The following is a 26,198-nucleotide window of genomic DNA, read 5'->3' on the forward strand; positions in this document are numbered from 1 at the left end:
TATACCACATTAACAAATTAAAGGGGAAAAACACATGATCATCTCAGTTGATGCAGAAAAAGCATTTGACAAAATTGATCATTACTTCCTTACAAAAACACTGGGAAAGATAGAAATAGAAAGGAACTTCCACATCATGATAAAAGGTGTATATGAAAACCACAGATATTGTAGTACTCAATGGGGAAAGACAGTAAACTTTTCTTCTAATATATGGTACACGACAAGGATGCCCACTGTCATAACATCATGCTGGAAGTTCTAACTAGATCAATTAGGCAAAGAAAAGGAGTCAAAGGTATCCAAATAAGAAAGTAAGAGGTAAAACTTTCACTATGTGCAGATGACCAGATTATATATAAGAAAGTCCCTAAAAATCTACAAGAAAGCTCATAGAGTTAATATATGAATTCAGCAAAGAAGCAGGATACAAGATCAACATGTAAAAACAAGTGGTGTTTCTATACACTTGTAAAGAGTAATCTGAGGAGAAAATCAAGAAAAAAATCCATTTACAATAGCAACCAAAAGGATCAATAGCTATGAATAAATATAACTTAGGTATAAAGGACCTGCACTCAAAAAAAACACACAATTTTGCTAAAATATCAAAAGAGACCTAAATAGATGGAAGGGCATTCTGTGTTCATGGATTGGAAGACTAAATATAATTAAGATGTCAATTCTACCCAAATTTATTTACAGATTCAATGCAAACACAATCAAAATTCCAACATCCTACTTTGCAGACATGGAAAAACTGATTATCAAATTTATTTGAGAGGTAAGCTTCCTCAATAGCCATGAACATCTTGACAAGAAAAATAAAGTTGGAGGACTCACATTCCTGACTTTAAGACATATTACAAAGCTATAATGATCAAAAGAGCATGGTAATGGCATAAAGATTGATATATTAACCAATGGAAATGAATTGACCCTCACATCTATGTTCAACTGATATTTGATAAGGCTGCCAAGTCCACTCAACTGGGATAGAAAAGTCTATTCAACAAACGGTACTGGGAGAATTAGATATCCATATCAAAAGGAATGAAAGAAGTCCCTGATCTTACACCTTATAAAAAATTTACTCAAAATTGATCAAAGACATAATATGATTGCCCAGATCATATAACTCCTAGAAGAAATTGTAGGGAAGAATCTTCAAGAGCATATGGTAGGCAGTGGTTTCTTAGATTTTCCAGAGTACAAGCAATGAAAGAAAAAAATAAATTGTACCTCCTTAAAATTAAACTCTTTTTTAATTTAAAGGACTTTGCCAAGAAAGTGGAAATGCAATCTACTCAATGGGAGAAAATATTTGGAAACCACATATATGATAAGGGGTTTAATATCCAGAGTATATAAATAAATCCTACAAATAAACAATAAAGACAAAGAGCCTAATTAAAAATGGGCAAAGTACTTGAATAGACAGTTTTTCAAAGAGAAAATCAAATGGCTAAAAGCACATGAAAAGATGTTCAACATCACTACCTCCTAGGGAAACACAAATGAAAACCACAATGGATATATCATTTCACCTACTAGAGCAGCCACTATTAAAAAATAGAAAACTACAATTGTTGGAGAAGATGTGGAGAAATGGGAACCTTCATCCACTGCTGGTGGAAATGAAGAAGGTGCACAGTTTGGTGGTTCCTCAGGAAGCTAAGTATATAATTGCATGTGATCCAGCATTCCTGCTATTGGGTATATAAGAAAAACTGAGAGAAGGGAAGTGAACAGATATTTACACACTGATGTTCATAGCTGCATTATTCACAATTATCAAAAGATGGAAACAGCCCAAGTATCCTTTAACTGATGAGTGGATAAACAAGTGTAGTGTGTACACATGATGGAATATTATACAGTTGTAAGAAGAAATGAAGTCCTGATGCGTGTGACAACATGGATGAAACTTGAAGACAGTATGTTGAGTGAATTAAGCCAGACACAAAAAGACAAATATTGTATGGCCTCACTGATAGGAACTAAATAAAATAAGCATACTTTTTCAGTTAAAATCTAGAGTACAGGTTACCAGTAGATAGAAACAGGGTAGAGAATTGGTCAATGATTCTTAAGCTGTATAGAATTTTTAATATGTGGATTGTAAATGTTTGGAAATGGTAGAGGTGATTGTAGTACAATATTGAAAATGTAATTAACAATGCTGAGTGTGAGTATGGTTGAAAGGGGAAATATGGGTTCATGTATGTCACAAGAAAGAAAGCTAGAGGTTAAAATATGGGACTGTGTACCATAGTGAACCCTGTGTGGATGATGACTATGGTTTATTGTACAAATATAAGAAAGCTGTTACAGGAACTACAACAAACTTACATCACAATTACAATGTGTTAATATTAGAGTGGTATATGGGAAAAATACAATTAGTGCAAACTAAGGACTATAGTTAATATTAACATTGTAATACTCTTTCATCAATTGTAGCAAAGGTGTGATACCAAAGCTAAATGTTAATTTTTTACAGGGTGTGGCAGCTCCTGGCCTGAGCAAAACAAGTCTGTGGAACCTGTCATTGCACAGCAGTCTGTATGACCTGGACTAATGTTTAAACTATCATCTTTGTAAACCAGTAAAGAAAAAATGGTAAATTAACATTAAAATGTAACTTTAAAATGTGAAGTGAGAAGTAAGCAGGAGGTGAGAAATTCTTGGTCTCACAAAGGAGAAAGATGTAAATGGTCCCAAGACCTCCCACCATCAAGTGTTAATAGTTTACTTCCTTTTTAACACTCTGGTGGTTATCTATCAGATCACTCCCCCTCCCCACATCACAAGACTCAGTTCCTGTGCTTGTACTCTTAGGAACATCTTTGTCTCAAACCCTTATAACTGGCTTGCTGTCTTCTTTAAGCATGTGGTCAACTTCCCTGCATACGCAATGGCCACCTGGCATGAACAAACCATCATGATGTCTTTTCAACTTCCCACCCTGTAAGTAAGCCCTGAATGAAAGTTCAAGTATCAGAAAATGTTCAGTGTCTTCTTTGGCCTTGGGACTGGCAAAGCCCTCACAGGATGCGACAATTGGGGATCCAGCCAGGAGAATCAAGTAGCCACCTGCCTGGAGACTAAAGAAATCCCAGATACTGATAACATGAACTTGGAGAAGGCAAAGGAGAAGTCCCTGTGTGGGATACTGGGGTTGTCTGCAACATCTATGTGGGGAGGGATGCCCACCTTCCCAGATGAATTGATGTCTGTGTGGGAAGGGAGGGGTGGCTACCATCCTAGATGAATGCAATCTGCTGAGGGAGTATAGAAATATGCATAACCCTCTAGTTGGACTAATAGCCATCCTACATCAGGCCACAGGAGCATTGGACCCAGGAGGGATACCAGGGTGGCCTGGAACATCAATGTGTGAAGAAGTGGCTACCATTCTGGATATATGGGACTCACCAAGGGAATACAACAGTGCTTGCATCTCTCCAGCAGGATTAATAGACATACTGCAGCAGGCCACAGGAGCATTGGGGATTCAGAAAGGAGAAAAGGGCTGCCAGATTCTGGCTGCAGTAGGCTGGTTTTTGTTAGAGGCTGTATATGCCACTACTGAGGATGCTTTAACAGCAAAGGTGGCTGTAAGCAACCTGGAAAATAAATTAAAGCTAGAAAGAGATAGGCTAGCACAAGCAGAATTGAAAGATGCTCTGGATAAAAGTTTAGAAATACTGGCATGTCAGAACACTAAAATAAAAGGGCATAAGCTGCCCAAAGGATAAGTAGGTATATTCCATCCTCCCATAACTGGGACCATAAAGTGTGGAGCCCTGTTGATTCCTTATTGAAAGATGAGGAGCCCCAGTCTAACTGGGAAATTAAAACTAAGGAGAATAAGTATGTTTGACCTCTGGTCCAATAAAGGGTTAAAACAGAGGAAATTCAATGCCCTGATCCCCCAAGAAGGGAAGATGGTGGGTCAATAGCAGCAGCTCCTAATCAAAAGTTGCTCATTTCATCCTGGGAGATTTCCCTGACTGAATTAAGAGACATCAGTAACCAATAGCAACAAAAACCTGGAAAACCATTAATGAACTGGTAGCTATGGCTATGGGATAGTGGCATGGATAGCGCTTTGCTTGCTGGGTATCAGATAAGCAAACTAGCCACAATCTCCACTCACCCTTCCCTGTGGCAGCTGATGTGCTTGCTGGGGACCAACATTGACACCCATTCATTTTTAATTGGCTGGTAAAGCAATGCAAAGTAGTATGGCTGCAGGAAGGGGTCTTACCCCATAAACTGTGGAGTAAATTACCTAAGGAGCAAAGGTTCATTAAGCTGGGCAGTAAAACTTTATAAGGAAGAGCTGCTTAATCACATGATATGTGCAGAGAGCCTTTCACCCACCAGTAAAAATGTCTAATGGCTCATAGAGAATGACTATTGATTATAGAGAGATAAATAAAGTAACTCCTCCATTGTTTGTTGCTGTCCTAATATAGCTACCTTGTTGAAGGATAGGAGTACTCAATTAAGCCAATTTCACTTTGTGTTAAACCTTGCTAAGGCTAATTTTAGTATTTTGGATCCCTCCAGCCAGCCTGTGTCCACCTCTGTGTGGATAAAAAAACAATGGACACTTGCTGTTCTTCCAAAAGTATACCTTCAAATGTGGAAACCTCCAGAAGAGCCTGACTATCCTATCTAGTTCTTGGGTATTGTCTGGTTGGGTAAAACTTAGGCTATTCCTTCAGCTGTTGTTAAAATACAAAGTTATCCTAAGCTGCTTACTTTTAAACAATTAATAGCTTTTCTTGGTTTATTAGGTTATTGGAAACAGTTTATACTCTATCTTGTACTAATTTTAAAACATTTGTATGCCCTAATTAGAAAAGGAAAAGCATGGGAATGGGATTTTCCTACATTTTCTCTTTTCCATTCTGAAACAACCAGTCATTTAGGACAAAACTACATTCCTTTTCCTTTTCATACAAAACATTCTTTATATCTCATATATTTAAGTTACCAAAATACTTTTGGAAACTGTTTTCAAGCAAACATTCTACAGCAGACAAATACCACTAAAATTAAAACTTGTAAGAATAATGCTAAATACATTTTAGTTAATGCATTGTTGAAACAGTAATATACAATTTTTAACAAGAATTAATAGCACATGTAGGAACAATATATAAGCTGAGTTTTCATTAATGGATAGAGGAATTCCAGGTGAAGGGTTTTTGCTTAAGTGCCCTACTTTCTCCCCATGTGGGGAGCCCTTCAGGGTCATATGTACCATTAGTTTGGGGTTGCAAAATTATGCATACATTTCCCTGGGGGATGGGGGCCCCAGATGGGGAATACAAATAATGTTTGGCACAGTAAATATCCCATGGACTTAGGATTCTCAACCAGCTTGGCTGCATGTGCCAGAACCAGAGCCAATTGATCTTATCTTCCCCAAATTCTAGTTTTTGTGGCACTGGCAAGAGCAGATTATTATCACTGCCTTGCTGAAACTTGAGGGCAGCTGGCCTCCTTATTTGAATTTGTAAGACTTCCATGGGCCCCATAGTTACCATTTCCACAGGAGTAGGGGCTGCTGCTTTGGGTCTGGAGTTAACGCAGGTACAGTTGTTGAGTCCATTGTTATAAGGAGTTTCTATCATCCTTTAAGTGTTCCTTTAAAATGCCATACATTCTTTCAATTAACCCAGCTGCTGTGGGGTTATAGGGAAAGTGAAAAGTCCAAAGGACACTATGTTCTGTAGCCCAGGCCTGGGTTAATTGCCCAGTGAAGGGGGTCCCCCATCACTGTCCATGTGTGTGGTGATCAAGGAAAAAGCACTTAATTTTTTTAAGCTACATATGGCAGCTTGCTAGTTGGCCTTGACCCTTGGGAAGGCCAGCAGCAGTCCTGTAGCTGTATCTACAGTGGTGAAGGTATATTTTGCCCCTTTGGACAGATGAAGGGGTCAATATAGTCTACTTGCCACCAGGTGAGAGGAATCTGGTCTCAGCCAATGAGTCCAAGTCAGTAAGGAAGCATTCTGGGCTGTCACAGTGAGCAGGAGGAGCTAGTGCCCTCTACTCCTTTTAACTCTTGTTGGGTGATAGGCAGCTGAAACTGCTGCACCAGCTTCCATGTGGTCTGGCACCCTTGGTGCTCAGTTTTCCAATGCAGCCATTCAGTTGCCTCATGCTGTTAAGCTGCAGAATTTCACTAGGGCAACCACTTCTCCATTACCTGGCAATGAGTTAACATTATGGGAGGAAATATGGAAAGCAGTTACCTTATATTTCTGGCAGGCCACCCAGATGTCTTCTTACAGTTCCTTCACCCATATGCGGTGGTCGACCACCATCCATTGCTCCTGCTTCCATGTGGCCATCCGTATTGTGAGGCCTCAATATATGGCCCAATTTTGTGAGCAGTCAAGGTGTCTCCTGGTTCATGGACAATTACCATCTATACAGCCCACAGCTCAGCCCATTGGCTGCTTTGCAAAATTCCAGTCTCTCACCAGATGATGGTCATACTTGGCTGGGCAGTCACGGCCATCCAGGTAGCATGTTGCCTAAGTGCCAATCTGTCAGTATACCATGCAGAGACAAGTATACTCCCTTGTCCATCAATGGTGGCCATGGGAGAAGCCACCTCAGGAAGATCAAAAGGAGGCAGGACATGCTGCTCCTCCACATGAGAGATTGGTCCTAAAATTTCATGCATCTCTGCACTCACAGGGCTATTGTTAAAAATTCAGCATTGTAAGATGTAGGCTTTCCATTTTGTCAGCATGCTTAGCTGAGCACCCCCTGAATGGGGCTTATTTATAGTCTCCTGTGTCCACCCCTGTATGAGTGTAGCCACTGGGCACCTTTGAGTTAAACCTTCCACTTGTAACAGAGCACTTTAAGCTGCACACAATTGCTTTTTCCAATAGGCTATATTTGAGTTTTGTGCCCTTCCAAAGTTGGGACCAGAATCTAATAGTTGCAGAGTTAGCCTGTTGCCTTTGCCACAAACCCCACACAAAGCCAATATTGTCACTGGCCACATTCAATTCACAGGATATATCAGTGTTCACCCCCATTAAGGCCTATGCTTGTGCTTTTATAAACACAGCCTGCCATGGAAAATCTCATTCCCATGCTTTTCCTTTTCTAATTAGGGTATACAACAGTTTTAAATTTTTTAAATAGAATATAAACAGTTTCCAATAACCTAATAAACCAAGAAAAGCTATTAATTGTTGAAGAGTTAGCAGTATAGGATAACTTTGTATTTTAACAACAACAGCTAAAGGAATAGCTTTAGTTTTACCTAACCAGACAATACCCAAGAACTTGACAGAATGTCCATGCTTTTGTAATTATCACCCATCCTTGACTTTCAAGGTGGGTCACCACTCGGCTAGTGGCAATTTCTAGTTCTGAAAAAGAATTACTGGTTAGCATGGCATCATTATTATAGTGAAACATAGGTGGTGTCCTTTTCTTTAAATCTTGTGCTACCAGTTCATGGCAGATGGTGGGACTGTGGAGGTATCCTTGTGGAAGCACTGCAAATGTCCATTGCTGGTTTTCCCATGTGAAGGTGGACACAGTCTGGCTAGAGGGATCTAAAATAGTGAAGCAAGCTTTGACAAGGTTTAACACAAAGTGAAATTGGCAAAATTGAGTACTCATATCCTGCAACAAGGTAGATATATTCAACACAACTAAAAACAAAGAAGTTTTTAAATTTTGATATAATTAATAGCCATTTGCTAGGTACCATTAGATTTTTCCATTGGCCAGACAGGGCTATTAAATGACCCTGGTAAATTATACTGATGTATTGCCACAGAACATCTGGAAGAAGGCACCTTTTATTGTACCAGAGGATGCACACACTTATTTTCCTTAGTTTTAATTTCCTAGTCAGACAGGGGCTCATCATCTTCTGATGAGGAATCAACAGGGTCCCACACTTTAGGGAACCAATCAGGGGAACTTGGGTATACCTAACTTGCTCTTTGGGCAGCTTATGCTCTCTTACTCTAGTGTACTGGCATGCAAATATTTATGAACTTTTATCCAGAGTGTCTTTCAATTTGACTTGGGTAAATTGCATATCCCAATCTAACTTCAATTCTTCTTCTAAGTGGCAGACTGCCACATCAGCCATTAAGGCCTTTTCTGTAGCTGCACACACAGCCTCCAAGAATGGCCAGGCTATTGCTGCATCAGCCTCGTGGCTTTCCTTTCTTTCTTGAAATCCTACTAGACCTGCAGCCTGTAGCCAGAGGGCTATTAGTCCAGCCAGGGAGTGATATGCATCTCCATACTCTTTTGGCAGACCTGATTCATCTAAGAGGGTAGCCACCCCTCCTGTGCCAGTTTGAGTGTATTGTGTCCCCCAAATGCCATTATCTTTGTAGTCTTGTGTGGGGCAGAAGTTTTGGTGCTGGTTAGATTTGCTTGGAGTGTGTCCCACCCAGCTGTGGGAGATAATTTTGATGAGATGTTCCCATGGAGGTGTGGCCCCACCCATTCGGGGTGGGCCTTGATCGGTGGAGCTATATAAATGAGCTGACTCAAAGAGAAAAGAGAGTGCAGCTGTGAGTGATATTTTGAAGAGGAGCAAGCTTGCTAGAGAGGAGTGTCCTGGGAGAAAGCCATTTTGAGGCCAGAGCTTTGGAGCAGATGCCAGCTGCCTTCCTAGCTAACAGAGGTTTTCCGGATGCCATTGGCCATCCTCCGGTGAGGGTACCCGATTGCTGATGTGTTGCCTTGGACGCTTTGTGGCCTTAAGACTGTAACTGTGTAGCTAAATAAACCCCCATTTTATAAAAGCCTATCCATCTCTGGTGTTTTGCATTCTGCAGCATTAGCAAACTAGGACACCTCCCCACATAAGTGTTGCAGGCCACCCCAGTATCCCACCTGGGGACTTCCTCTTTCCCTTCCCTAAGTTCATGTCATCAGTGGCTGGGATTTCTTTAATTTCCAGGCTGGCACACCAATTGTCACAGCCCAAGACTAAAGAAAGCACCAGATGTATTCTGAGACATGAGCTTTTATTATCGGGCTTACCTGCAGGGTAGGGATGTTGAGCCGCATTGCCCTGAAATCAGGAGCTTCTCGGAATGGATCCAGAAGCTGCTTTGAATGGTGGCCAGTTCAGAGCACAATGTGGAAATAGTCCACACTTTGGAGGGATGAATAAGCTGGTTATAAGGGCTCAACATTCCAATGGGTATGAGAGCATAAGGCAGGGAGTGGGTTAGTGCAATGTAGGAAGGGGTTGATTGTTATCAACAGGGAGGAGGGGAGGATTATAGAGATAACAGTATCTCAGGGAGTCTCAGGGAGGAGGTAGTTTTGGGTACAGATTACATTTAGCACCTGATGCTACAAGGAGAATAGGTCAAACCGTAACTGACTTAGGTCATACAAGCTGCTGTATGCAATCTTCAAGGCCATTGGTGAATGCCCTGTGCCTGGAGTTCCCACATCATTTATTTTCTAATCCTTTGCTTATACGGTGGAACTCATTTACTTGACAATGACACCACTTATTAATAGAATTGTAGTACATATGTTCTGGTTAATTGTGCTCTATTGTTTATTATATTGTTGCTGTGAATTATCAATGTAATGTCTGTCATATGATCAATGCAAACTGCTGTGCAGGGGTGGATTGTGGCAGCCCCTTGCCTTAGGAAAACAGTCATATGGAACTTGTTATTGCACAGGAGTCTGCATGATCTGGGAAGATAATGTTTAACCTATCATCTTTGTATACCAGCAAAGAAAAAATAGTAAATTTATCTTAACATGTAACTTTAACATGTGAAATGGTAAGTAAGCAGGAGATGAGAAACTCTTGGTCTCACAAAGGAGAAATATGTAAATGGTCTCTAGACCTCCTGCCATCAAGTGTTAATAGTTTACTTCCTTTTTAACACTCTGATGGTTATCTATTAGATACCACTCCCCCCACCATGTCACAAGACTCAGTTCCTGTGCTTGTACCCTTAGAAATGTCTTTGTCTCAAACCCTTATAACTGGCTTGCTGTCCTCTTTAAGTGTGCAATCAACTTCCCTGCAAATGTGATGGCTGTCCACTGTGACAGAGCCAAAATGATCTCTTCATGACTTCTGACACTGTAAGCAAGCCCTGAATGAAAATTCATGTATCAGAAAATGCCCAGTGTCTTCTTTGGCCTAAGGACTGGCAAAGCCCTTACAGGCCATGACAGAGGATTATCAGGGGTATGCAATTTATTTTTTTTCAACAATGAGAATTTTCTCAAACTGATTGTGGTGGTGAATGCATAATTCTGTGGTTATAGTGAGAACTATTGATTGTACAATTTGGGTGGACTGTATTATGTGTGAATAAAACAGTTAAAAATAAAGTCAATAGGCCAAAGAAAGCCACCCACATGAGACAGCATTTCACACCCACTTGAATGAGTACTATTAAAAAGAACAGAAAATGACAAGTGTTGGAGATGATGTGGATTAACAGAAACACTCCTTCATTTCTGGGTGGAATGTAAAATTGTGGAGCCACTGTGGAAGACAGTTTGGCAGTTCCTCTGAAAACAAAGTATGGAATTGCCATACAAACTGGCAATACCACTTCTAGGTATATACCCAAACAATTGAAAGCAGGGACTCAAAGAGATATATGCCTACCAATGTTCAAAGGGGCATTATTCACAATTGCCAAAAGATGGGAGTAAAGCAAGTGTCTATCAACTGAAGAATGGATAAACAAAAATATGGTATATACATACAAATGAATATTCAGCCATAAAATGTAATAAAGTGATACATATGACAACATGGTTGAACCTTGAAGACATTCTGTTGAGTGAAATAAGCCAGACACTAAAGAACAAATATTGTATGATCTCAGTGATGTGACATCATTAGAAATATCTACTCAAAGAGGTAGAATCTAGAATATAGTTTACCAGAGACTGGGTTGGGTGTACAGAATGGGAAGTTAATGCTTAAATTGTACAGAATTTTGATTTGGATTTTTGTATGGTTTTGTAAATGGATAGTAGTTATAGTAGCATAAAATTGTGAATGTAATTGACAGCACTGAAATATACGTGTGAATGTGGTTAAACAGAGAAATTTAGGTCAAACTTATGTTACTAAAATAAAAATAAACAGAAAAAATATAAGACTGTACAACATAGGGAACCCTATTTTAAATGATGGGCTATGGTTAATAGTATGATTATAAAAATGCTCTTTCATGAATTATAAAAAGTATACCAAACTAATGAAAGGTGTTAATAATAAGGTTATAGCAGAGACAGTGACATACCCTAACATAGACTATGGATTATAATTAATATGACAATTATATTTTTTCATAAATTGTAACAAAGTTACCACAGCAATGCAAAATGTTAATAATAGGGTGTATATGGGGCTCTCTTTTTTCTACATGATTTTTCTGCAAGACTACAACCTGTATAATAAAAAATTATTTAAAAATTTAGTTATTCTGACTTCATATCTTACCCTTTGGAGTGAGAATAATCTTGTCTTGAGGCTCCATTTTATCCTGAAGGAATGCCTTTCCAATTTGTCAAAAGGAAATGTAATACCTAGATGTGTTCCAATCAGCAAGGATTAGGATTTACTGAATTGAAATTTGAGAGGACAGATGAAAGTCTCTAAGAACCAAAGAAGGCCAACCATTATGCCTGTCTGATAAATGGAAAAAAAAGTACATCTATGTAAGTGACAAACTATAATTTAACAAGATTCCTTAGAAAAGTACAGTAAATAGTTTGCGATCATATCCAAAATGTCATTTCAAACAATTTTGTGAAAACAAAACCATACCTGACCAATTTAGCTGCTTTACACAGAGGAGGAATAATCTACTTGGATAGGATAGAATGATAAATATAATCTATTTTTATTCCAGTGAGGCATTTGACCCTATCTGACCCAATATTCTTTTCAAAAAGGTACGAATGCAGTCTCAGTGCTAATATTAGAAATCTTATATGAAATTCTGTTGTAAGAACTAGAGTTCAGATTAGCTTGATTGTAAATTCTTCAAAGCCCAAAAACCAAAATCATAAAAAATATGAGTCTTTAGAGAGCCTGCCGTTTTATATAAGTTTTAAGAGTGGGATACATCCCAGACTGCCTGTCTTACCTTGTTTCTGATACTTGAAAAACCTACATAAGTAAAAGGCAGACCAATGCCCATTTAAGCAATAGAAGAAACAGGTATTCTGACTACAGAAACTCCACATAAAAAAATACAGGGACTGTCATTGTACAGAATGAAACAATGTGAGCATTGATTTTAGTCCAATCATACAACTCTAAAATATTAATCAAGTTCAACTTCTGGCTTTTTAAGTGTTTATTTATATGTGGTGCAAAGAAAGGTTTTTAAGTCTTTTCACAAGAATTCATGCTTCGTAGAACATTACAACGGGTTTTACTCTCTCACATGTGCACACACACAGACACACACACTCTGCAAATAAGAGCCAGATATATTTCTAAGGTTTTTTTTCGCAAGGAGGTCAGTTTATTTCCCTTAATGTCCCCATTTGCTATGCAGTACCCTAGAATTTCAATCAAAATTTTCTTATGTTATGCCATATGTTTCAAATTGTTTAAGGGAGTAAATGACTCATTTGATACTCTCACCATATATATTTTTAATATATGGCTGGAGTCCATTTTAAGAAATCTTCATTTTTTTTTAACTGAAGATGTTAATCAGTCTTCAATATTTCAAAATAATTCCTGCAAATTTTAATAATCTGAAGGTCAGAAAATATTCAAAACGACTGCTTATTGGGAAAAAAACTGTCCAACATAAGTAATTTGTTGGTGATAATTACAAGTTGGAATAATGATGTATTTGTAGTGGCAGGAGGGGGCAAAAATGCCACCAAAATGTCCACTGAAGGACATTCTAGACAACTGTAAAACAGAAAACACTGTCTATCACTAAAGAGTAATTGTGAAAATATTGTCAAGAAGTGAGGGACCCAGCTATACACTAGATTAGTTGCTATTGATATAATATTTTATTAATTTTTGGTTATTGAATTATAACTAAATGTGGATAAGGTCCAGAGATTAGCTCTGGAATTAAGGAAAGGTTAAAGGATTGATTTGTTTAGTGTAAAGACAGAAACAATAAGAGAGAATGATTATAATGTAGATTACAAAGGATTTTGAGGTGTTGAATAATGAATGGTATTTCATAATGTCTGCAGGCAACCATGTGATTAAATGAATATTTCAGTTATATATAGATTAGACTTCTTAACTATTAGGGTGATAAAATACTGGAAGATAGGATCACATTTCCTAGATATTCATCTGCCTCAAGGAAGGAGTTTTGAGCAAATAGCCTCTTTTACCACTCTTGTACAATTCTGTAAAATAGGTTTTAGGTGACAGATATCCTGTTTTCAACCAAATATACAAAAGCACATCATTTGAATATAATCAATATGTATACATTATCATAGGATGTATAGTAAAAATAAAATCCCAATTAATGAAGTGACTGATGCATGAATACTGCTAAACACACTAAACTAGAAATATTTGGAAGACATTGAAAGTAATCAGTGAGTATTTTATTCAAATTATATTAAAGTCTCAAAATTCAATATAATATATTTAATAAATTAATTTAGCATTAGTGGCAAACACTACAAATTATTATATATGAAGTACATTTATAAAAACTCCCTATAAATCCAATGCTGTAAGCTCACACTCCAAAATGGAAATAATGTATTGTACTAGCAATAAACTGCTATTTTAATAACTGAATATGGAAGAAATTATTTACATTCCTTTTTCAATACTTTCTATTATTTTCCAAAAACAGGTGGAAATTATATAGGAGTCATCACTGACTCATTCTCCATAATAGTGAAAAAAACATGTGAGTGAATAAGTGGGTTGCACACATCATTTTGTAACTATATTTACAAGGAAACAATGGAGTATATTAGATAGTGCCTTTATACTAGTCAATTTTTATGAATAAAATCTGACTATTAGATTTGCACTTTAGATTATACTGGTGGGGAAAACTAGAATGATGCTCCAAAGAAAGGCAATCCACTTGTTAATTTTGAATATTGGAAAGAACAGTATGAAAAGAAGTAAACATACATTAAAATCTGGGGACAATAAGTGAATGGGAAAAGAAAACAAAGTGCTATGCTTCATCAAATTAGGCAGTAGGTATCAGAGATTCTTTGTTATCCTATATTCTTCTTTTTCACTAGCAATTCTGTTTTTTGTTCTTTTTAATTTGGAAAATTCCATCAAAAATGCATGCTAAGGAACTTAATTTGCCCTAAATCTTGTGATTCAAGTTTTCCAAAAATGAAGGTGTAACATCAAAAGGAAAATATCTCCATGTAAATGTCAAAGGGGACTTAATTTCCAAATGGTTCACTTTGAGGCCCATTGACAATGTGGAAAAACTGAGAAATAATTTTAAACACTAAAATCAAGTAATCTGTGGAGCAGAGGAAAGATGGCAGCATGGAGAGGAGTGGACATTAGTTAGTCCCCTGGAGCAACTAATAAACAACCAGGAACAACTTAAATAATCTGGAAAAACTGCTGACTATAATGTGTAAACTCAGAATTGAATCTTAGAGCACAGCTTATCAAGGGAATGCTTATTGTAATGACCCCTAGACTGTAAGATTTTACAGCAGTAACATCTATTCCTGAATTATAATGGCTATGTCCAGATTCTGAAAAGCTGATTCCTTTGTGTATAACCTGATTGATTCCTGGAATTTAGAGTATCTGTGTGACAACAGAAACTCAGAGCTAGAACTTAGCAGATATGAGTGCCAGTATAAACACATATAGCAACTTTTGAGAAAAGCTGAAAAAGAATCCAGACTTCAATTAGAGACATGAATGAAGCAGATCTAGTAAATACTAGGGCAAATCAGGCAAAAAGGTAAAAGACAATACTGACTGTTTTTAAAAACTTCAAATTTCATGTGAGACAAAGGGAAGAGATGTATACTTGATGCAGGATCTATATTTCCTAAACAATTTAACTCATACACTTTGTCCAAATACCATAATTACTTGGAACTTTTAATAGGAATTGAGACATGGTAGGTTTACATAGTTTGGTGTGACATAGTGACACATCCCAAAGTAATCTGGACAGAGAATAAAAATATATATGTAGGGCACCCCCTGAGGAGCTGGGGGAAAATTCAGAGGTGTTGGGCTTCCTCACATGGATTGTTGCTGATGCTGTCACAAACACTGAGGACCAACAGTTTGGAGTGCCAAGCCCTCTGTCTCAGGACTTGCCCTTATGAAGTTATTACTAAAAAGGAGAGGCTAAACATGCTTATAATTGTGCCTAAGTGTCTCCCTCTGAGTACCTATTTTGTTGCTCAGATGTGGCCCTCTCTCTCTAGCTAAGTCAACTCAGCAGGTGAGCTAACTGCCCTCTTCCCTACATGGGATCTGATTCCCTGGTGTGTAAATCTCCATGGCAATGTGGGATATGACTACTGGGGATGAATCAGGATCTGAAATCATGTGATTGAGAACATCTCCTTGACCAAAAGGGGGATGCAAAATCAAACAAAATAAAGTTTCAGTGGCTGAAAGAATCCAAACAGAGTCAAGCATTCACTCTGGTGGTCATTCTAATGCACTATATAGATAACCATTTTAGGTTTTAATGTATTGGAATAGCTGGAAGTAAATAACTGAAACTATGAAAGCACAACCCAGTAACCTTGACACTTAAAGATGATTGAATAGCAAAGTAACTTACAAGGGGTGACAGTGTGATTGTGAAAGCTTTGTGGATAACACTCCCTTTATCCAGTGTATGGATGGATGCTTAGAAAAATGGGGACAAAAAACTAAATGAAAAAATAGTGTGGGGGGATGATTTGGGTGTTCTTTTTTACTTTTATTTTTTATTCTTATTTTTACTTTTCCTGGTACAAGGAAAATGTTCAAAAAAGAGATTAGGGTGATGAATGAACAACTATATGATGTTACTGTGAACAATTGATTGTACACTTTGGACGATTCTATGGTATGTGAATATATCCCAATAAAATGGAATTTAAAAAGATACAGTTGAGAAACTGTTTCACTTTAATAAAACAATCAAATATTTTCAAAGAAATATGCTAAATCAATTCATTAATGCATAAACGTGATTTTTCAGGGAACCATTGACTGTTTACCTAGGATGGAATGTATGGTGTGTGATCCAAATTGTCAAAAAAAAAAAAACAAAACAGGCTGATGAAGAAACTGTGAAGGCACTATACTGAGTGAAATAAGTCAGACACAAAAGGAAAATATTGTATGGTCTCACTGATATGAAATAATTATAACATTTAAACTCATAGACATAAAATATAGGTTACCAGGATATGGAACAAGACTAAAAATGGGGAGTTGTTGCTTATTATGAGCAAAATGTTTAACTAGGTTGAACTTAAATGTTTGGAAATGGACAGAGGTGATGGTAGCACATTATCGTGAGAATAATAACAGTGTTGAATAGTGTGTGAATGTGGTGGAAAGGGGAAGCTTAGAGTCATGTATGTCACCAAAAGGAAAGTTGGAGGTTAAAAGATGGGAATGTATAAAACACTGAATCTTGTGGTGGACAATGTCTATGATTAACTGCCAATATTAGAAATCTCTTTCATGAACTAGAACAAATGGATGACACTGTAACTAGAAGTTAATAATAGAGGGATTTATGGGGAAATATATACCTTTTCAAACTATGTACTACAGTTAGTATTTTTACATTCTTTCATCAACAGTAACAAATGTACTATACCAATATTATGAGTAAATAATGGAGAGGGGTGTAGTTAGGGGTGTGGGAGGATTCAAGTTTTCTTTTTTGTCTTTATTTCTTTTCTGTAGTAATGAAAATGTTCTAAAAATTGAAAAAAATGTAAATTTATTGTGGTGATGGATTCACAGCTGTATGATGGCACCATGGGCAATTGATTGTGCACTTTGGATCGTTGGATAATTGTATGGTATGTGAACACTCTCAATAAAATTATTTATGTATCTATATCTATCTCTCTCTCTATATATATATATTCTTTAAAAAGGCCTTAGACTTATTTACTGTTTTCTATTTTGAAATAAGCTAATGGCTCATTTGTGAAAGCTTTTTTATTAAAAGAAATTTTTTTTAAATCTTTTACCAGCACAATATTTTTATAGAAGTTACATGGAATGTTTTATATGGTAGTTAAAGTCTGTCAGCTTCTTAATTGTGGAAAAATTAACAGTTGGCTCAGGACTTTTGCTGTAACATGCCTGTGTCAGTCATTTAGCCCTCCATCTCTGCAGACATATCAGTTTCAGTTCTACTGTGACTTGAAAATGCAGACTCAGCATGAATTTTTGTCAGGTAGCTCTAAATCCTGGAGTTTTCTTTCTTTTTATCTTTCTTTCCTTTTTTTTAGTTGAGGTTTAAGAGGGAAAGTAACAGTGTTCAGACTTGAGCTATAATAGTCTGTATATTCAACATTTGAAGTATAGTCTATTTTATTGTATCCTTGTTTCAAAGTGGATTCAAGTTGTTTTTCTGAAATATAGAAATGAAATTTTAAAAAATACAACAGCTTGGTACAAGGATGGATATACAGACCAATGAAATCAAATTGAGAGTTCAGACATAGACCTTCATGTCTATGGCCAATGAATATTTACAAGGCTGCCAAACCCACCAAACTGGAACAGAGAAGTCTCTTCAATAAATGGTTCTGGAAGAATTGAATATCCATATCCAAAAGAATGAAAGAGGGCATCTATATCATAACTTATACAAAAATTAAGTCAAAATGGATCAAAGACCTAAATATAAGAGCCAGGATTATAAAACAGTTAGAAGAAAACTTTGGGAAACATCTTCAGGATCTTGTGCCAGACAATGTTTTCTTCGACTTTACGTCCAAAGCACAAGCAACAACAAAATAGAAAACTGGGACCTCATCAAAATTAAAAACCATTTTTGTGCATCAAAAAACTATCACAAGAGTGAAAAGACAACCTACTCAATGGAAGAAAATATTTGGAAATCACATGCAATAAGGGTTTAATACTCAGAATACATAAAGAAATCCTACAACTCAATAATACAAAGGCAAATGACTAAATTTTAAAAATGGGCATAAGACTTGAGTACACATTTCTCCAAAAAAGATAAACAAATGTCCAGGAAGAACATTAAAAGATGCTCAACATCATTACCTACTATGGAAATGCAAATCAAAACCACAATGAGGTACCATTCCATGCCCACTAAAATAGCTATTGAAAAAAAAATGGAGAATTACAAGTTTTGGAGAGGTTGTGGAGAAATAGCAGCACATTCATTGTTGGTAGGAATATAAAATTGTGCAACCACTGTGGAAGAGAGTTTTGCAGTTCTTCAGAGAGCTGAGTATAGAATTGCCATATGACCCAGCAATCCCACTACTAGGTATATACCCAAGAGAATTGCCAGCAGGAACTCAAGCAGATAATTGCACACCAATGCTCATAACAGCATTATTCACAATTACCAAAAGAAGAAAGAAACCCAAGTGTCTATCAACCAATGAATGGATAAACAAAATGTGGTACATACAATGGAATATTATTCAGCATTAAAGAGAAATGAAGTTCTGATTCATACAATACATACATGTTATTCATACAATAATATGAATGGCTGGGTTGGGGGTAGGTAATGGGGAGTGACTGCTTAAGTTGTATAGAATTTCTACTGGGGCAGAATGCAAAATTTTGGTAATGGATGGTGGTGATGGTAACACTTTCTGAATGTAATCAACAGCACTGAATTATACACATGACTGTGGTTAAAAGGGGAAATTTTAGGTCATTTTTCTAGTTGGCTAATGGTGCCAGAATGCAAAACACCAGAGATGGGTTGGCTTTTATAAAAGGGGTTCTATTTTGTTACACAGTAACAATCTTAAGGCCATAAACTGTCCAAGGTAACACATCAGCAATTGGGTACCTTCACTGGAGGATGGCCAATGGTGTCTGGAAAACCTCCGTTACCTGGGAAGGCACATGGCTGGCATCTGCTCCAAAGTTCTGGTTTCAAAATGGCTTTCTCCCAGGACGTTTCTCCCTAGGCTGCAGTTCCTCAAAATGTCACTCTTAGTTGCACTTGGGATATTTGTCCTCTCTCAGCTTCTCTGGAGCAAGACTCTGCTTTCAACAGCCATTTTCAAACTGTCTCTCATCTGCAGCTCCTGTGCTTTCTTCAAGTGTATCTCTTGGCTGTAGCTCCTCTTCAAAATGTCACTGTCAGCTGCACTGAGTTCCTTCTGTTTGTCAGCTCATTTATATGGCTCCACTGATCAAGGCCCACCCTGATTGGGTGGAGCCATGCCTCAATGGAAATAATACAATTAGGGTTATAACCCACAGTTGGGTGGGGCACATCTCCATGGAAACACTCAAAGAATCACAATCTAATCAAAACTGATACATCTGCCCACAGAAGATTACTTCAAAGATAATGGTGTTTGGGGAACATAATACATTCAAACCAGCATATTCCACCACCTGGACCCCAAAATGACATTATCTTTCCATACATAAAATGCATTCACCCCATCACAATATCACAAAAATATAAATCATTTCAGTAACAGTAGATAAGTACAGGATCACATCAGAATCAATTACAGGTATGGTCGGTCCTAAGACATGCTTACCCTTTAGCTGTGGATCTGTGAAACTTTGAACAAGTTAGCTACTTCCAATATACAAAGGAGGGACATCCATAGGATAAAAATTCCCATTACCATAAGGAGAAACAGTAAGGAAAACAGGTTTAACAGGACCAAAACAGTTCCTAAAACCCACAGGACAAACTCCATTAGATTTCAAAGTCCAAGAGTCATTTACAGAACAATGTTGCATTCTTGGGGCTTGAGAGAGCAGGAGTCTAACCCTTCTTAAGGGCCTTTGTGGCAGCCCTTTCCTCTCCAAATGCTTGGGTGAGTTCTTCAACATATCCACACATTGGGGAGACCACCTTCTTGGCCCCACACTCCTCAAACATCGGGGCAGAACCCAGATTCCCTTTCATCTGCAGGGCACACACTCAACCCCTTCAGAGCAGTGTGGTGGCAGCCAGGCTCTCCCCAATTCCCAGAGAATGTACTCCACCCTCTTTGGGACCTGAGGTGGCAAAACTCTTCCAGAGCATTGAGGCGGAAAGCCCGCCCTCGACCTCCAGGGCAAACTCACCCTTCCCATGCATGTGGGCTGCTCCACTCTCCCAGCCCAAGACCTCTTGACTCCAGACCTCAACCTCCATGGCTCTGTCTTTGAAGAAATTTTTCCTTCAGTTTGTTCCTTGTCTGTCTTCTCCAGTCCAGACTGGCAATGGCTCTGTCTGTAAAGATCTCACAAAAATTCTGTTGGCTTTGCATGAAGCATGCAGGGGTCAAAGCCATCAGACAATAGGACTTTCCACAAATCCTTTCTGCTTAACTCCTTATCCAATCTTGGCTTGTCCTCAGGTTGGGCTGTAGCTTCTGGGATTCTACCCACTGGAAGCCCGTAATTTTCCAAGCCATCAACTTCTGGTTTCTTTGAACCCAAGAGTTCAGTTCTCAGCTTATCTCTCTCTGCTCGCATTTTACTATAAGCTGCAAGGAGAAGCCAGGGTACGTCCTCCACACATACTCTGGAGATCACCTCAGCTAAGTATTCCAGGTTGTCACTTTCAAATTCTTCCTTCCATCTGACACCAGGACTCAATTTTACCAAATTCTCTGTCACTTTAAAACAAGGATCTCCTTTCTTCCAGTTTGCAACAACACATTCATCACTTCTGTTCAAGGCCTCATCAGAAGTATCTTTAGAGTGCATATTTCCACAGTCTCTTCAAAGCAGTCTGGACCTCTTTTTTCTCAAGCTCCTCAAAATTCTTCCAGAATCTTCCCCTTATCCATTTAAAAGCCATCCCAACATGTCTGGTATTTGCAAACGCAGCAGCACAAGCACCCACTCCTGGTACCAAAATCTGTTCTAGTTTGCTAATGCTGCTGGAATGCAAAACACCAGAGATGGGTTGGCTTTTATAAAAGGGGGTCTATTTGGTTACAAAGTTACAGTCTTAAGGCCATAAAGTGTCCAAGGTAACACATCAGCAATCGGGTACCTTCACTGGAGGATGGCCAATGGTGTCTGGAAAACCTCTGTTAGCTGAGAAGGCACGTGGCTGGTGTCTGCTCCAGAGTTCTGGTTTCAAAATGGCTTTCTCCCAGGACATTACTCTCTAGGCTGCAGCTCCTTAAAAATGTCACTCTTAGTTGCACTTGGTATATTTGTCCTCTCTCAGCTTCTCTGGAGCAAGAGTCTGCTTTCAATGGCCATTTTCAAACTTTCTCTCATCTGCAGCTCCTGTGCTTTCTTCAAAGTGTCCCTCTTGGCTGTAGCTCCTCTTCAAAATGTCACTGTCAGCTACACTGAGTTCCTTCTGTTTGTCAGCTCATTTATATCGATCCACTGATCCAGGCCCACCCTGAATGGGTGGGGCCATGCCTCCATGGAAATTATCCAATTGGGATCATCACCCACAGTTGGGTGGGGCACATCTCTATGGAAACACTCAAAGAATCACAATCGAATCAAAACTGATACATCTGCCCACACAAGATTACATCAAATATAATGGCTTTTGGGGGATGTAATACATTCAAACTGGCACAGTCATATATAGTTTTTATAGAATAAAGATTTACTAGGTAAATTTAAAAGTTAATTTACTAGAGTAAAAATTAAAAGAAAAAACAAAACAAAAAAGATTGAGTAATCTGCTTGGGATGTTCTGTGACCCCTCGTGCTAGTGGCATTTCCTTGGCTTACTTTCTCATGAAACATTTAGGGGATGAAGAAGTGCTTTTTTTTAAAGGCCAAATATCTTGGTTTCAAGGATTTTATACTTTATTCTTTCAACTCTCCTTTACTGGCTCATCTGCAATACAGAAAGATCAATAGGCATTTAAAAGTGTACTACACACATACACACACACACAGTACCTATGCAAAGTTTCAGAATAGAGCCTGTATATAAATACTAGTTTTTACATGAACAGAGTTATATACTAATCAATTCACATAGCTATTCTTAAAAAGTATGCAATATCTTTTAGGGCATCTGTCATTCCCAGATATGATACTTCTTCCTCAAACCTTGTTCTTCCCATTTATATTTTCAATTACTTTCTTATATTATAGAAATTTTAACACAGAAAACTTCAGAGGAAAATTTGATGAAACTTGTGGACTTACCAATAAGTTTTATATAATCCTAACATTTTTACATATTTTCTCAGAACTTTTTCTAGGAAATGACATTAAAGGTATGCTTGAAGTTTGATGTGAACCTCTTCCTAATACCATTCCCCTCTCTCCCCACTGCTGGTACAGAAAATAACAGTCCTGAAGTACAAAAACATTTTACTTTATAAACTGTCTCCATAAGCAAGAAATCATTTTGCATGCTTAAGATACAAAAATGGTATCATACTTTGTATATCTTTCTGTAACTTGCTCTTTTCACTCAGCATTGCTTTCTAGGTTTATCTACGTTGATACATATAGCTCTAGTTCATTAATTTTGACTACCTCATAGTCAAATAGAATTTTTCTATTCTATTAAAGTATATTTATTTCAAATTTCTTCTTCCTGAGGTACAATTTTAGTAATTATTAATGTAAAGGTCTGTTATAGTATTTCTCAATTTTAGTTTGTCTCTATTTTTTCTTTCACCCACAATTATAAATGATATTTTAGCTAGGTGTAGAATTCTCAATTGACAACTATTTTCTCTCATTCCTTGAGATATTATTCCAGTGTATTCTTGCTTCTATTATAGTTGTTGAGAAGTAAAGCCTGCAGGCAATTTCATTGTTATTTCTCTGTAGGTAATGTATCTTTTCTTATGGTTTGCTTCTAAGATGCTCTCTAATTTTAGATGTTCTGCAGTTTCATTAGAATTTGTGTATGAATTAAGATTTATTTATCTTGTTTGGGATTGTTCATGATTTTCATAACTTCTGGAAAATTATCAACCATTATGCCTGAATATTATCTCTGCCACTCTTTCATCCATCTTATTGAAATTCCCATCAAACCTAGTCTGAAGCTTCTCAATCTTAGCCTCACATTTTTGAAACCCTGTCATTTGTTTCATATTTGTATCTCTTTTTGTTGCATTCTAGACAGTTCTTTCAGATCTATCTTCTTCCAGTTCACTAATTCTCTACTATAGGAATACGGCACAATCTGCTTACAGATAACACATTTTGGTTATTTCCAGTCTGGAACTATGAACAGATATTTATATGCATTTTTATGAAATATGCAAGTATTTCTGTTGAGTACATACCAACAGAACCAGTGTGCTGCAAATGAGCCAGTAAAGATGTAGAACTTCAGGGATGTAGAGTATATATGTATTCAACTTTAATATATACTAACAAAAAGTTCTCTAAAGTAGTTGTATCAGTTTAGACACCCTTTGAGTGTATAACAGTTCTAGTTGTTCCATCTCGTCATCTTCACATTGTATTGCTGTTATTTTCAATTTATCAATAATAATGTGTAATTATAGTTTTAATTTGCAATTTGCATTTGAGTACATCTTTTCTGCTGGCAACATGGATATCCTCATCTTTTAAGTACCTGCTTTGGTCTTTTACAGATTCTTTTTTAATGTTGGGTTGCCTGTCTTTTGATTAAGAGGAATTCTTCTTTTATACATGTATATTCTGGATGAGTCTTTTTCTGAATATGTATGTATGTATGCAAGTACATATATATATGTGTATCTATATATATATATAAATTTTCTCTCTGTTCTTTGTCTTTTCATTCTTTTTTGGTGCCTTCCATAAACAGAAGTTTCTATTTTTAATGTAGTCCAATTTATTATTATCTTCCCTTTATAGTTAGTGTTTTGGTTTGTGGTTTAAGAAATCTTTTCCTACCCTTCAAGATATTTTACGTTATCTTCTATAAGCTAATTATTTCACCTTTCACATTTAGATGTAAAATTGATTTCTGGATATGGTCTGAAATATAAGTAAAAAATATTTTTTTTCCATATGGATACCCAGTTTATCCAGATTCATTTAATGCAGAACTTTCTTTCTTCCATTGCTCTTTAGTGATGTTTTTGTCTCAATACAAGGTCTATATATGTATGGGCCAGTTTCCAGATTCCTAACTCTGGTTCATTGGTCTTTTTCACCTTCTGACTAATATGACTAATGCTGCTATAAACATCTGTGTACACATTTTTGTGTGGATGTATGTTTTCATTTCTCTTGGGTATATATCCAAGCAGTGGAATTGCTAAGTCATATGGTAGCTATATTTGATGAACTACCAGAACATTTTCCAAAGAAGCTCCACCATTTATTCATTCCCATCATTTTATTTTAAAGCATTGATTAGGGTTATATGAAACAAAAACTTTTAAGTGCCACTGTTATCAATTTCTTCTTCATTGATGAACTGTTCTCTCTTCATTAAATACCCTCAAACTTCACCACCACCATCCTCCCCTCCCCTTCAGGCTGCCCAAGGCCATGTATTTACCTATTACTGACCCTTTCAGTTTTGTTCTGCTGATTAAAGCATAGATGATAATACATCATTAACATCTTTCTGTCACTCACTCTGAGCAATAAATCTCTTCAAAATTATACCCAAAATAACTTTACTTTCTACTGCCTTCTGTTTCCAAAGCTTCAGAATCATTTGGCTCCCTCTTTCTTTAGCTAGGAAGAAACATGGAGAATCACCATCCTGACAGTACTTTATTTACTCTTTCGGGGTTACCTTTCCGTATATGATGCCACTTGGTTTTTAAGGGGACAAGTCCCTTATTCTTTCTGCACATATAAACAAAACAAAATATCCTGAAACTCATAAATGAGCTTCTTCATATCTTACAAGAACAATAGTCCTCTTTGTAAGTCGAAAAATATCTGAAAGTCTCAAATTCTGGTGGTGCTAGATGTACAAGTGACAATCTAAAATAGTCTTTACATACGGCTAGTTAAACCACATGGGGATTAATATATCACATATAAACACTAGTTATTATTATGGTATGGCACTTTCTGTTTTATGAGAAAACTTTACTCTTTTTCAAAGTGTTGTCTCCGAAATCAGAAATTTCTCAAAACACTCTCTGATCTCTACAAGCCCAATAATGGGTACTGAAGATCTCAAGGGACATGGCTTTTTGCATGAACTTACTTTTAAATTGCTTTTCAACTAAATCACAAAACAGATGTGGGTTGGAAGGAGTTTGCACTGGAAAAGAAAACAATAGAAAGGAGTACAGAAAATAAATGGCAAATGATTATCAGGAGCTCATACAATACTGCAGGCTTTCAAAACAAAAACAAAGGAAAATCCCAAACTTCTGAATGGATTTGTATGGTTATACATAAATAAAGCAATTCTCTAAAAATAGTGTTTTCTAACTTTTATGCATCGGTGTTGTTTATCTAACAAAAATAAGAAACTCAGCATCTAATCCCCCCCCCAAAAAAATCCACTCTAATTGAAGTAAGAATAAGGACCTGTCTTCCTACCTATTTTAACTCACCCAAGAATGGCATTAATCCTTCCAAGGAATTCAGAAGCTCAGAGTCGCATTTTATTTATTTATTTTTTCTTCTAATTTTTATTTTAATAACATATATATGACCTAAAATTTCCCATTTTAACCACATTGGCACATATAATTCAGCGCTATTAATACATTCGCAATGTTGTTCTACCATTACCACCGTCCATTACCAAAGCTTTAAAACCTACCCCAGTGAAAATTCTGTGCAATTTAAGCATCAATTATCTATTCCCTATGCCAAACTCAGCCTCTGGTAACTCATATTCTAGATTCTGACTCTGTGAGAATTCTTATTATTTCATATTCTTCTTATTATTATTCTTATTTCATATCAGTGAAATCATACAAAATTTCTTCTTGTATGTCTGGTTTATTTCACTAAACATGATGTCTTCAAGAGTCATCCATATTGTTGCATAAATCATTCCTTTTTAATGCTAAATAATATTCCATTGTATGTATATTCCTCTGTGCTGGTT

General features: G+C 37.0%; 1 pseudogene; it reads right to left on the bottom strand.

The window, feature by feature from the left end:
* LOC119524138 overlaps positions 1-9,087 on the bottom strand; it is a 195,248-nt pseudogene extending 186,161 nt beyond the window's left edge.
* Positions 9,088-26,198: the final 17,111 nt, after the last annotated feature.

The sequence above is a fragment of the Choloepus didactylus genome, chromosome Y, assembly GCF_015220235.1.
Source record: "Choloepus didactylus isolate mChoDid1 chromosome Y, mChoDid1.pri, whole genome shotgun sequence".
Classification (NCBI taxonomy): Eukaryota; Metazoa; Chordata; class Mammalia; order Pilosa; family Megalonychidae; genus Choloepus; species Choloepus didactylus.